The 15,098-nt window shown below is 37.3% G+C and overlaps 1 protein-coding gene across 2 annotated transcripts in view; it reads left to right on the forward strand.

Annotated features, from left to right (window-relative positions):
• LOC132199990 (sex peptide receptor) overlaps positions 1 to 15,098 on the forward strand; it is an 80,391-nt gene that overhangs the window by 26,059 nt on the left and 39,234 nt on the right. The window contains exon 2 of one of the 2 annotated variants that reach the window (XM_059625132.1): positions 575 to 605. The gene's annotated coding sequence lies outside the window, so the exon portion shown is untranslated. Of the gene's footprint in view, positions 1 to 574; positions 606 to 9,459; positions 9,601 to 15,098 lie in introns of those variants that run through there. The other variant, XM_059625133.1, reaches the window with a different exon arrangement.

Here is a 15,098-nt window from a genome sequence, read left to right on the forward strand (position 1 = left end):
GCTTTCGCAAGTTGCTGTCGGTTTCCTTGAGAACAATATACGCATCGCACATTGCATGGCATAATGTTCTACTCACTTGAGTACGTAATCGACGACGACCTCTGAAGAAACCCGTCATCTACGCAGAGTTTCCTACTCAAAATTATTGAAATTTGCTTTCTCTTCAATTAATTTATTGAACGATATTATGTGCGCCATTAACTTCAAGTAGGCCTTTGATGGAAATTGCTTTTGCAGCTACCGCGATTAATCAAAGGGTTACTCAGAAACGGCTAAATTATTAATTTTTTGCGTCAATTCACAAGCGTTGATAGTTTTCACCATTTTCACTTAGAAAATACAACATAAAACAACAGAATATTTTTCTTTTACGCTAATTTATTAATATTATTATATATTAGTGTTGTCGATGCTTATCTGAGTCAATTGACAAAATTATTTAAAAAAATAACATTGATATAATTTTATTATAAAACAAAACATTGTGAAATAAAGGTAACGCTAGGACAAACTAATAATTTATAATTTGTTTGTAAAGTAAACCACACTAATTTATATTATTATTGTGTTTCAGGTCTGTCGATTTCTGAAGTGAACCTCTCAAGGTATGTCAGTGTCTGTGAATTTATTAAGTAAAAAATGTACCCATCTAAGAATAAAAAGTTCAACGAAAATATCTTTCTGGTTGAGTGAATTAAATTTTTTCGTCTGGTTGCCTTTAGGGCCACACGTTGTCAAAGGCGGAAATAAAGCAACTCTGACTCGAGAACATTCTCATTTCCCTCCAATTTTCCAGACAGCAAACGTACGCACGCAATGTTATTTCATTTAACATTAACTTTGCCAACAAGGCGCGGTAAAAGCCCTTGAAAATTTGCACCAAACATACAAAAAGCAACGGAGTGCTCTCGCCATTCCAACTTTGCTCGCTCACCCAGATGAGCAATGTGCCGAAAAGCGTGAGCGCGTGTAAATTAGCACAAGACGTGCACGGGCAATAAACACGGCCGTCGAGTTTCACAGTGACAATTAATTAGTTCTCCGGCGGCGGCGAGCGGCAGAGTCTGCTGCTCATTTTTGGCCGCTGCCGCAGCTTTGGGCGGTGCAAAGTGGCCCCGGAATTAGAGCCAGGCTCACCTGAGAGCCAGCAAGAGCAGCGACCCAGCACCGTTCTTGCGATTTATGACCCAGGGGCGCCCGCGAGCATTCATGTGTGTGTCCTCCTGTAATTACGGCGCACTCGGGGGGATTCCGGGGGCGAACCGGCATCGGGGTTCGGCCCACTTTCCCAAAGGCTCGCTGAAACCCAACTAAATTGCAGCACAATGACACTATTTATAATCATCTCGCGACTTTTTCAACCCACTCGATTAATCTTGTAACTGAAAAAGAAGTAACTTTTTTTATTCAGGAATTTTTAAAACAATTGGTGTTTTCATTTTAATTCCTTATTGAAATGAATATAAGCGATATTTTTTACAATTAAAGGACCAATAAAAAAAAGGAACGTTTTCATTTGGTGCTAGATGGAATATTTAATCCTATCTGAACCTTAATTTATTCAACAATTCAATAATTAAATAGCAAATTAATTGAGTCTCTATTTGTCTATAATCTATAATGTAAATTTAAACATAAATGTCTAAAAAGTAGAAATTATTTTAATTAATTTAATGCCTCAATGGATCAGTGCATGATAGCTTGACCTTAAAAACTTGTGGTGGAATTATTGTTTTCTCACAATAGCATTCATATTTACACACAATTTGAAGGACTTTCGTGCCGTTGCCCCTGGAAAGTATTGATGCTGCACCGTTGGCCTTGCGAATCGCACCGGTTGCATAGCCGTCCACTCGGAAGCCCGCCGCGAGCTTCCTTCAATCTGTGATCCGTGAAATCACGCGGAATCACGCCGAGATTCATTTTCTACTCGGGGAGCTGCGCAGATTGATCTGCATCAATCCTATTCCCAACACCTCTCATTCTCAGTTTTTTTTTTCCAGGGCAGTGTGTATACGTCCAAAGTGTATTTATGCAAGTGAGGATCTCTCGAGAGATAGCTGCAGAGAGAAAAAGTTGCATCGATTGTGATGTGACCCCGTTTTTCCTATTTGCACTTCTGCCAGGTGTGAAATTGATGCGGCGCGCGATAGTAAAATTCGCATTTCCATAACGCCGCGTCACCTGCGTCATTGGATTTTCTCGGCAGAAGGCGCGACGAGAGTAATCAGCGTCGCTCCACAGCCGCTAAATTTCTCATGACACGACCCCTCTCTTTCTCACCTTGCCAACCGACACTGTAATTAAGTAATTCCGCACAGCAAATTGAAAACAAGCCATAAAACGGGGTGACACACACAGACTGCAGAAATGATTAAATTTTGCGACACACCCTTGGTGTACTGAATCAAATTTCATCGTCAATTTGAAAATTATTTGCTAAATTTGGCCTTGGAAACCAAATTGTAACTCTCATATTTTGTACGTCGTGAGTTTAATTTGTAATGTGTAAGGATTAAATTAATTTACATAAATTTATACCCATAATATCGGCAACAAATCAACGAAATCAAATTTGTACTATTATGTAAATTTTGATGTGTTTACATTGTGTTTATGTTTAAATGTATGGGTAGTAATTTCCTCTGTAATAGATCAACAAATATTCATTTGATGAATTGGAACTAATTGGAGAGATCTATCATTATTATTATTACTTCTGGTTACGTTTGTGATTGAAATATTCAAAAGATTTTTAAACGAAATATTTTATTTGTTTTAGAAAAAAATTTATGCTAGAAATTTTTATTTATTTTAATATTAAAAAAAAAATAATGTTAGCTAAAAAATAAAACGATGATATTAAAATAATATTTTGAAAAATTTTTAAAATATGAACTGAGGCTTAAATTCAGCTTGAAATTTATTAATACATTTTATTGATTATTTTTTCTAATTTTTGGGTATAATAAAATAATAATTAATAAATTATATTTAAAGAATTTCCTTTTTGAGATTAAATATAAGATAAAAACCTGTCCATTAAATTGTGGTCCTTAGATCATTATTTTTATGGATCCAAAATTTTTAAACCTTGTTTAATTTTTTTTCTGAGAAAGTTTCCTAGAAACCGGAAACTTTTAGCTTTCAGCCATGAATCAGAACTTTTTACTTTTTTACAACATCAGTGAAATTAGATGAGAGCTATTTTTACCCATCTGCGTGCCCATTTCACGCGGCACACCTCTTATTTGGAGCAGCACTCAAGCCGCACGAAATGGAAAAGAAGCCGCAGCGAAGTGCAATTATATTTTCGGACGCACATCAAGACAACAAATGACACACACCGTGCGGTCGTCTCTCTCTTGAGCACAGGAAAAAAACGGATTTATTGTCGGCAGAGGAAAAGCAGGAGGGACACGAGAGTGAAAAACGTGAAAGTTATCAGAGCAAACAGTTGGATGGAAAAATGGCAGATGAGTTTGCCAAAGCCATACAACAGCAGTCAAGCGCCTTCTCCTCTCTAGCAAATGGAAACAGCACGGCTAGGGAGAAACGAACGGGCTCTGCGGTGATTTAGGATGAAACTTTTTTCGTCGTTCTGCCCGAGTTTCTTCTTTATGGGGATTCAAGACATAATGCATGGCATGGTCTTTCGTCTTGGGCGCCGAAAAAACACACAATCGCTTCGCATTAAAATTCTTGTTTGGTATTAAAACGTATAATTTATTTAGCAAGTGAATTAATTTGGAGGCACTTAGCCGATTGCTCGATAAAAGGGGTGATTTGTGAGCTAGTCGATGAAATCGCGGCTCTCGCGTCGGAGTTTCATGCCTTTCCAGCCTAAATCTGCTTTTACGTCACTTTTAGCCTCTGTGTTTTAATTCCCCCATAGCTGCACGAATTCTTTCATTGATTAATGAAAGCGTAGGCGCTTCGCCATAAATCGGAGCAGACAAATTGCTTTTATACGAGTTAACCAGCAGATATTGCGATCCGGGTGATTGATCCTCGGAAAAAGAAGAAAAACACATTAGCAACAACAAGCAATAAAAATGGTTCTTCGGAGAGAGATGTACCGTCCACTCTGTGTGAAAAATCGCGCATTAACAAAAAGTATTGCACGGACGTGAAAGCATAAAGTCCGAATATACGTGGAATGTATAGCGTTGAATAATGGCCGGAGGTCCAAATTGCAAGGCCGGGACCAGCACAACAGAGCGGGGAGTAAAAAGAAGAAAAGAACGATGGGCCCGACCGACAGCCTCGTATCCGAGACGGAAAATGAATGGCCGTAAAATTCAAAGCGTTTTTAATTAAATTTTATTCAGGTCAGCTATATAAAAAGCGTTTTAGTACGCGGCGATAAATCAAAATTATTGCCTCTCGCGAGTATAATTGCTGGCGCGCTTACAAAATGTGTTTCCGTTTGTGTGAATGATGGTGCAAAACAGATTGTCCGCTGCATTTGTTCTCAAAGGCATTTTCACTCATCAAACACTTCAATTCGCAATAAAAAGTAGAAAATTAATTTCGAATTCCCGGCGGGTGCACAGCTTAGATTTAAGAGCCCTAAAGTGTTCTGGGGCGCGTAAAGCGGCACCGCTCCATATTTCAGCGCGCGCGAAAAAACCCTCCCAAGGCCTCTTCATCCTTAAACTGACTCGTTCATATCCGTATTTTCTTTCCGACGCCCACGTCTTTTCGGTACGAGAGAAAGGAAGAAAAAGTGGCGGGCGTCGCACGGCTCTCCTCCATTCCGAACTGGCAGATATGTACAAGCGGATATGAAAGTGTCAGAATATATTTTTGCCCACTGATTGAGACTTTGCATCAAAGAAATCTGAATATATTCGCTGCGAATGCAAAGTGGATCGAAATGTTGGGTTTTTGATACGCTTTATGAGTGTGCGTTCTGCTGGAATAAAAATTGTGGTTTGAAATGTGAATGGAGATGTATTCTGATTTGCAGGATTATTCAATTCAGCGTCAATTTATTTCGACATTATCAGTAGCTAACTTGCTATGCTAAATTCAGATGGATTTATTTCATTTGTATTTAAGGATTTTAGAGATTTTATCAAACTTTGGATGTCATCGGTACTTTTTATTCGTTTTCAATTTTGGGCTAATAGTGATTATAACAAATTATATCTTTTATATTCATTGGTTTCATAAGTGTTAGAATTTATTTATTTTATAAATTTTTTTTATAAACTTATTTTTCTAATATAACTAAGTTTTTTGTTAATTTTCTAACAATTTGACAAGCAACAACATACAATGATTTACTAAATAATATTAAGAACTTTAGGAATTATTCTAGGAAAATAATTAATTAAAAAAATTAATCTCTGTAACTTTTATTTCTTGATTAATATTTTTTTAAAAAGGTAACAAATAAGAATTTAACAATTATGTTACTTTTAGCTTTTAGTAATAATACAGTAATAAATAATATTAATATAAACAATTGTTAACTTAATATTTATTGTTCTGTTTATATATAACAAATGTTTTGTTTTACACAATTTGTTGTTATCTCCTGTAGGTTTTTATACGTCTGGGAAAGGTTAAGCCCTAGAGAGTGCACATACTCGCTAGAGAAGTGAGCAGAGCGAAGGAAACAGACGCAAATAACATCTCGTTATTTACAGCCAGGGATAATTGGTGGGACAAACAAACACACTCGCAGGCCCCGTTTGTAAAGCCCACTGTTTGTCTGCCTGCCACGCGCATCTTTGTAATTATAACGCCAACAGATCCGCCGCCGCCGCCCTTGCGAAAGTGAAGTGGTGCGAGAGCGGACCAATTTCTTTGACAAAATTACGCGTCGCAAATTAGTGCCAAATTGCGTCGACACAGTAGCTCTCCCGGAATTTCATCACGTCGCGCCGATAAAAAGCAAATCAGCGCACTGTGAAAATCGCACCGAGCGGAAAAAGCGATCCGCAGTTTTAATCTAGCCAATGATTTCCGCGTCACCGTCGACGAAAGGCCAAAATAAATTAGTTTTGGGACGCAATCACAAAAGTGCCCTGAACGAGCACTGACAAAAATCGACGGCCCGTTCATCAGCAGTCAGCCGGCAGGGCACTGGAAATCAAATTTCATTGCAAGAGTGGAAAAAGTTTTGCGACTAGAAAAGCTTTTTCGTCCTCTTTGCCATTTGCAAATTAATCCACTCGGAAAAGCCCTACTGTTTTGAACTTGGCAATTTTGGCTACTTCAAAATTCGAAAGGCGATTTTTTTCTTATTTCTTTTTTGCCCCAATTTCGGTTTAATTTTTCACGAAAGAGCTTCAGAGTTGATTATGCGGTTGCGTGAGGGAAGGAAGCGCAAAACGAGGACCCTGCCTGCGTCCCCCAAGGTGGCGTGAGAATGCTCATGACGGGAGATTTCCTTTATCTCTGCGAAATTTGGCGGAAAGTGCCGCAGCTCCTAATTTGCTGCCGGCATTTCACATTCGCCTTCGTGCACAGACGTGCCTCTCCTTTGCACACAACTCACCGAGAGAAAGGGTGAAAAGTGGAACATCAATTGCGCTTTTTCCAATGGACCTGCAAAGGAACGCGTCTTTTACAAGGCCAATAATTCAAACAATTTATTTAAAAAGAATAAAAAATTCTCTGCATAATTAAATATTGACTAAAATAGTTTCATCTTTTAATCTTAAAATTTTATCTGTGCAGTATTTACATGTAAACAAAAATCAATTCTGCAGTGCATCACTTTTTAAATTTTAAACATAGAAACGAGTATCTAGATTTTTGTTGCTGAATTTGTTTCAAAATGAATATCTGCTTCTATTATTATATTTTTTAAATAATCTGTTATCTAAGGATGATTTTGTGCCATCATATGACAAACGGCTGTTTGTACGATGTCCCATTGAAAAAAAATGCTACATCACTATTTGCAATTGGCCACCGCATCTAGCCGTTTCTTGCCTCGCTGCTTTATATCTCTCGCTTGAAAGGCATTGACAAAAACATCCGCTGGCCCAAAAACATAGCTTTAGGCTGACATGTCGAGCCCGCACCGTACACAAGTACACAAACACGCTATATAAATTATTGCAGCGCAAATCGCCAGCAATTTTGCGGCTCGATAAGTCGCCACGCGCGCATGAACAAGCACCAATACAATAATGACGATAATAATAACAGCTGCGTCCGTTTTCCTATTATATTCTCGTGGGAAGCTGGAAAATCGTGCTCTCTGTTGACTCGGCACTAATGCTATTATTATTTCCTTCCATACAATTTTGTAGCCAAGTATAAAATAAATTGTTAATAAATTTATCATTTGTATTTTGTAATATAAAATTTCAAGGTGAATAATTTAGTATCTTTAATTTAAGTGAGACAGAAAATTTGGGAACATGAAGGAAGAAAGGCAGCTCCTTGAACTTGGTCAGCTTGAAGGCAGCAGAGCAGGGATCGAACCAAAGGCACGTTTAGAGCGAGATACGTGAGCAGCGGCACTTCGAACGGAGCAACGATTGTGACAATCACAATCGCAATTATCAACGACATAAATTCTTGCGCCAGTCGTTTGTTTGTCATTTTCAAAAATTCGATCAGGCTGTTGCTCTGGTAGATGATGCAGAGAATTTCTTGTGGAAGTATGAAGAGTACCATATAATGGCCCAAATAATCCATAAAGTAAAGCGTAAAGACGCCGAGAAGCAGCAGGAGAGTCACCTGAAGACAAAAATCTTCAAGTTTTGACCTCCAATTTTCTGAAAACAATGAATAGGTTTTGAAGATTAAGATATTAATTTATTTATTCAATTGACTTACGCTGCTTTTTATTCTCGGCCAATGCGTTGGAGTGGAAATTCATTTTGGAATTTGGAATTTTGATAATCCGAAATATTTGAATAAACAAAAGCACAACAATCGTAGTTAACAATGAGAGTTTTTTTATGGCCACACCAACAATGCATTTCATTTTTGATGTGTTGCTCCGTAACTCGCGCAATAAAATGTAATGGAAAAGAACCGCCCCCGCTGTTCATTCAAATGAATGCTTTGAATATGTAGGAAGAGCGGCTCAAATCAAGCGAGAATGCGAGAAGTTCGCAGGGCAGAAAGGATTCGGATTCATACAGCTCTCGTCGCGCCCAGCACCAACATCACTTTTTCAGATTATTATATGAACGAGAGAGTGAATTCAAGAGGGCGCGATGATTTTTCCGCAGTGTGGTTTTGCATTATTGAGAGAAGAGTTTTTGCAATATATACTCACGCATTTTGGTCTAAACGCAAGCACCGAAATTCAGGGAGAGGCCGTCGTAAAGAGACGCGCTCGTAAAAGCGGGAAATTATTCCTCCGCTGCAAGGCATATCAAAACCAGAAGAGACCTCCCGTGTTCAGAATGGTCAATGCCGTGGAAAAGGAAAATGCGCGCGATTGCATTTTTCATATGCGGACACAAGAGCAAGCAAGGACGTGCAGTCGCAAATGAGGTGGAAACTTGGAAAGGCAGTTTTCGCCCTTCTTTTTCCTATGCATTATCAATTCAAGAGTGGGTTGTGAAACATGACACTTTTTGACATTCTCTTTTCTTCATAAAATTGATTATCCTTGTGAAATATTATATCCACTTCCGATTCTCTCTCAACTGGCTCTGGATGTGATCGAATTTAATCCGATTTGATGGTTTTTCATCTTTTATTAAAAAAAAAGAATCCATGTAAAAAGAGACGGGCAGTTTCGTTTGATGTTCGCAACGTGCTGCAAAAAATAGAAAGAAATAAATTAACTGTTTTGTTGATTACCAAAGTATAATCAATTTAATGTCAAATCAATATCAATAGTTTTTGTGGCATATAATTGTGCAAAGTACTTAAGTACTTTGTATTAAGCAAGCAAAAAATTAATTTAATTTTATAAATTCACTTAAAGTAATTATAACAGATTAAATTTGGACTGCATTTTTTGCGACATGTATTTTGCAATTAAATTAAATTATTTTTAAATTTTATTTTTTTTAATAAGTTAAGGAAATTATGTTTAGTTACAACAATTTGAATAATATACCGCTTAACTTTTTGATCTTCTATTATGTCTATTATTCTTCCTTCTGTAAATTTTAGTTGCATACACCACCTTAAAATAGAATTATTAATTTGAGGATTTTTCACAGAAAAGCATGAACTTCCTTTGCGCAAATGTAATTTTTATATTAAAATCATATTAATTGACGTTTTGAAAAAATTTAGATATTGAAGGTAAGATATTTTATATTTGATGAGAAAAACGAAACTTTGCAAACCCTTCATTATTTCACATTGCCGAGAACAAATCAAAGTTTAAAAGTTTTTCCAGAGCGTTCTACCCCGGCGGCGTCAGTTCAGTGTATTATGCAATAGTCGCGCCCTTTTTTGTTGCGTAAACGGAGGGAGGGAAAATGAGGGGGGCGGAGTCAGTGATTGTTTACAAAGAGACACGTGATGTGTGAATTAATTGTAAGTTCCGAAATGGGTCTCAAATTCAGTGCTGTTTCTAAAATCCTCAGTCAAGTCGGGTCCCGGAGAAGCGACAGGCGGCGGTCGTCCTAAATTTGATCATCGTTCCAGCTGCGGCACCAGGTACTTTTTCAATTTAAACACGATTTTGCTCATCGCTGACTGGGCTCAAAATTTAGTATCGCCATTCGGTGCATAATATAACCTTTCACGATCATTATCTGATCCTCTGCCGCATTTATTTTATTTTATTTACTGCCTGACACGACGGCATTATTCTGTCCGTGCAAAAAGTCCATCATTATTCCCAGCCCAAGCTGTGCCGTAATGGCTCAGGCAGACAGACGTCGCCAATTTGCATTCCAATTACACCAGTGCTGATTTTATCGTCGCACAACAAGCAGTCCAACCACCGCGTCAAGTGCGAATTATTGTTTGTCATTATTTGTTGCCGGCTGCTCTGCTGGATGCTGCCTGTTGTGATGGTTTTGTCGCCCAGAATGTTTAAAGCAGATATGACACGCTCTCGCCACGCATTGAGTTGAGACACGAGCGAGTGAGCCCCGGGACTCAAATTTGTAGCAGGGCTCAGACGACTTAACTCAGAGGACTTGAGCTTTGAGCTTCAAACGAGATGAAACGGGAGAAGGTATCAAGTTGGAGACGGCTCAATTCAAAGCTGTTAATTAGAGCCAAGTTTTCCCTCAATATTTGCCGAAGCTAGAAAGACGGAATCCAGGCGGCTTTCCTAACAAATCGAATCAAATTCCTGGAATTATTTTCACAGTGGAAATAATATGCAAATGAAAGCAAAATAAATAATTCTTAATTAATTTCTTCATTTGAATTGAAGCCTTTTTACTAAATTTATTTTAGTTTTAAAAAAATTGCAGATAATTCAATTTTTTTAAATTTCTTTTTACCTCAGTTTGACCATTTTGACAAACTAACTTTAAATGGTGTGAGCAGAAAATTTTATATATATCTTGAGAAATGTAAGCTCAACATTTCCAAATTAATTTTCAATGAAAATTTGCTCCAATTAAATTAACCTGTGGTGGATTTTTTTTATGATCACTCATGACCAACATTCATATGTTTCTCTCCAAACAATTAATCATTTTCAACTTTTATATAGTATTTTTTTCTAATAATATAGGACCAATGAAGACATCTCGATGATTTTAATATCTCTCGTGCCTTTACCTTTCAAGGCAGATTGGGCTTACAAATTATTTCAATGCTGTCACAATTTCAACTTTTTTTTGGTCGAATTTTTATTCAAAAGAAAGAGATGTGCAAGGGCAGATGCTGCTGATCATACCAGATTTTGCAATATCCGAGTGTTGCAGACGCAAAGTGTGCAAAACAAGCAAACACAAAGCAGCCGCCGCTGTGCTCGCTAAAGCGCGCGGCAGATGTTGTTGATACACAATTTCTGAACTCGCGAGCGAAACACAAAGAGCTCGTAAAAGATAACACACAGCACCCCCGCATCGCGCAAAGTATTTTCTAATACATGTCTACCAGTCCTTGAGTGTTCTTTTCTGTGTATTTCTTGTAACGAGAATCGAAAAATTTATCTGCGGTTTCTCTTGCTCGGCATTAGTTCAGAGAAAAGACGCGTTTATCTCTCTGGCTGCGAGAGAGAGCAACCAAGCTTATAATTTAAAAGCACAAGTTTGTCGGGACAAACAAATTTCTTCCTAACACCCACGGCTGCACACAATGTGTCGGCGTTTCAAACTTTGCGTGAAATTGCTCTCCTTTGTTTAAGATTTCTACGCAAAGTTAGATCTTTCTGCGCGCTTTGTGTGCGTTTTAACAAAACGTGTCCGACTAAATTTTCCGTTTGCTCAGGCAAAAGGCCTCTTGAGAAAATAATTTCGCGCACCAACGTACGATCCATCATTTTCGTCTGTAGTTTGCAAACGCTCTTGAACAAAACGGGTCCATATCGCGTTTCAACTTGATTAACGTTTTGCTCGGAGGGAGGCCCGAGGCAATTGGAGAGAGAATCTGGTCGCACCCTTGGCATGGTAAGTCAATTTGGCCGAGGGGGTGAGTGTGATGTATGATGGGTGCGGTTTTTGCTGACACGCGCTTCGCCTTGCAATAAAGCAACAGGACGCACAATGGCATGAGTGATTGCGTCTCGATAATTGCGAGGCCTAATTAACCGCCCAGCGGCCAGCGAATATTGCAAACAGCCATCGACTCTCTGCGGAGTTCACAATGCGCCGCGCACTCGGGCCGATTCAGCTCTTAATTGAAAATCACGTTTTGTTCACTGATTATTTAGTCCCGTCGACAACAATGGTGCCCCCATTGTTCCAATTGTCTAGTGTTTTGCCTCGTTGTCTCACTTGCACGGCTTGAATAATAATTTATTATTTCGAGTTGGCTGTGGTGCAACGGGCAGAAAAGTGCTGTACTAGAATGAAGTAGCATGACTGATTTTGGCTTCAGACCAGATGAAAATTAACAATAAAATAACCTGGAAATTTGAATAATCAAATTTAATTTTTTTTCTTTATAATACAGTTGATTTATCGGAACAAATTTAGAATAAAAAAACTGAATTTTATATTATATCGAACCAAAATTAAATTCTAAAGCTTTTTTTTTTATCATTTTTTACATTTCATTAGATGAAAATACTATAGAATGATTATTATTTTTATATTTTGATGGTTAAAATATAAGAAAACTGTTAAATTGTTTTTTTATAATTTTTTGTTTAAAAAAAAAATATCAATTTTATATAATTTATATAATTTTGTGTCTATTCCATTACTTTGATAATTTATACGGACTTACTTAATGTGTGGTAACAAAATCACTCTTTTGAAAGTAGTTTTACTGGAAAGAATTAATATTTAATTGGCAAGCTGTTTTTTTCAACTTTATATTACAGCAGAATTAGAAGATTGATTAGCAAGCATGTTAGTATTTTTGTCAATAATCGATGAACTTATATTTGGAAATTAAATAGCAATGAATTGATACATAACATGAAATTACCTTTCTAAATTTGTTTTCAAAAATACTTTTGAATTAATTACACAACCTATTTGTTCTGGAATTAATGTCCTTAACGTGCATTGAAAAATTATTAGGAATCCGCCGTGGATGAGCGGCCTCTAAATGTAAGCAAAAGTTTTTTTAAGGTCCCTCTAGTTAGGATATTGAAAAGTTTTGAATCGCCCTCGTTACTCGGCTGACCTAACAAGTCCTTTCAACTCCCCCGTCACTTCAACGGCGAATAAAGACTATAAAGAGTTACTTTAGAAAATTGACTGCCCGACTGCCTGCGTGTCTGAATAAAGTTTTAACGCACATCGAGGAAACAACACATGCCAGTCTCGTGAGGTCGAGAAAAGGGCTGATGAGTTGCCTGCCAACATCCCTCGAGATAAACACTCGACGCGATTTTAAAATTCGCGTCACGCTGGAGCCGGCAGCAGGGCGCATTCGCATAAACAGGCCAAACATTTCTCAGAAAATGCAATTAAAACGGCGTGCTGGGGCCAGTCGGTCTTCAACGCTGTAATTCGGCCGCCTGTGTAAATATTCAAAGAGGCACTCGCTAATGTGGTCTCCTTGTTAAGGTTTAACCCGTTGATGAGCTGCTGCCAGAGATGTGTGGGTCCAAGAGGACCCGTGGGCAACGGCGGCTGTTTGCACTCTTCACTCACACTTTATTTCTTTTTTTTCTCGTGAATCGCACAATGTACTCATTCAGCGGCACACACACATTTTCCGGCCTTGCCGACGTTGCTTCCCGCGGGAATCTCATCCTCATTTGCGGATGGCACAAGGTCGCAGGCCGTTACGTGAGCCCGTTTGTTTGCCTCTTTATGCATCATTTCTTACTGCTCTGCCATGCGAGGCCGATGCCCTTTCACCTGCCACCCTATATCACTAAAGAGAAAACAAATTGAACCACTTCAAAGTATATGATTAAATTCATGATCGCATTGTTTATTTGATTATGCCATGGTAATTAATAGCAATTTTAAATCAAATTAACTTTGTACAGAATTGCATTTTATCATAATCTTATTTATCATGCCATAATTTAACTATCAACAATTTGAAATTCATGAACACAATGAAAATTTTTATATTTGAAATTTCTTCAGTATTCTGAACTTTTAATATCAAGTACTGAAAATTTGATAACCTCACTCAAAATTATGGAGAGCAACTTAGACCTTTTAACTAGTTGCAAAATATCCTTTACCCAGTTTGAGAAACAACATAACTTTATCAAAATTTAATTTTTATTTAAATTAACAAGCACCTAAACCAATTTAAGAACCCAATGAGAGAGAGTTAACAGTCAAATGCTGCGTTTGCCGTGAATTAGAATAAGTCAATCTATACTAATTCATTGATTTTTTATATTACAATATACTACATATTAGTAAAAAATATTTAAAAATAAAATGAAAGGTTTTAGCAAATGTTTATTAATTTGTAAAAAGAAATCATAGAATTAAAAAGAAGTTATTTTATTTGTTAAATCAAGTAAAAAAAATTTTTGAAACTAAATTAAGCTACATATAACAATTATCTTTTGTTAATTCTTTAGCCTTCCAATAGAAAGCTCTAAATTTTTCATATCTCATTCATCATAATTCACTTTCTCTCAATGAAGGAGCTTTCAACAATTTTCACTTGTTTATAAATTCGAATCTCATTTATTTAAACAATTAATGAAGGAACATCAATTGTGGGTTTTATTATCCATGGCAATAGTAATATGTATAAATGTGTTGATTATTTAAGCTAAAGTAACAATTGTATTTGGTAAAATTCGTGTAATTATACTTGTGTTTCACGTATGAAATAATATCAAAACGATTGAAACGTTATTTCTCAAAGGTATTTGAGCGTTAACATTTTATCAGCTGGAACAAACCATAAGATGAAATGAATTTCCCGGCGCCAACTTTTTACTCTTCTTAGCTCTTCTCTCCCTTCGTCGCGCGGAATGCATGTGAAAGAGAGATGAAATAATAACCGCGTCCTCGCAGACTGGTGCCGTCGATGCGAATGAAAATCAATACACAGAGAATCGGCATGGCGGCAAAATGTGTTAGAGCCATTCATCACTCATTTGGCAGCACGACTGCGGCCTGAATTGCAATTTTCGCCTGGTGCGAGCGCGAGAGATGATAAATTAATAAAGCACAGCCTTGTAATGGGCGTTCGTCACGTTTGTTCCGGAAAGCGGTCACGTTGACACCCTGCTGCGCCACTAGGGGCTATTCGAACTAAAAGTAGAACGCTACTGCTAATTTTGATTGAACTGGAAAACTTTGGTTTCGGCGTTGATTAGATTGGGAAGTTTGTAACATTGGTCTAATAATCCAAAAGTACAAGAAGAATGACAAATGATAATAAGGGGAAATTTTACTTAGTAAATCCTGGGATAATATACCATTGCTTTCCACACGATTATCCATGGATCCGCACTGGATCAATTCTCCCCATTATTTTAAATTGAATATAATTAAGCATTAACAGTTGCAATTGATTTTGATTTTTTAATCTACTTGAATTTTGAAGAAAGTATATTTTTTTTCAATGATGAAAGCAAATATTTTTTTTTA

This window comes from Neocloeon triangulifer, unplaced genomic scaffold (genome assembly GCF_031216515.1).
Source record: "Neocloeon triangulifer isolate White Clay Creek 2 clone unplaced genomic scaffold, ASM3121651v1 ptg000014l, whole genome shotgun sequence".
Lineage (NCBI taxonomy): Eukaryota > Metazoa > Arthropoda > Insecta > Ephemeroptera > Baetidae > Neocloeon > Neocloeon triangulifer.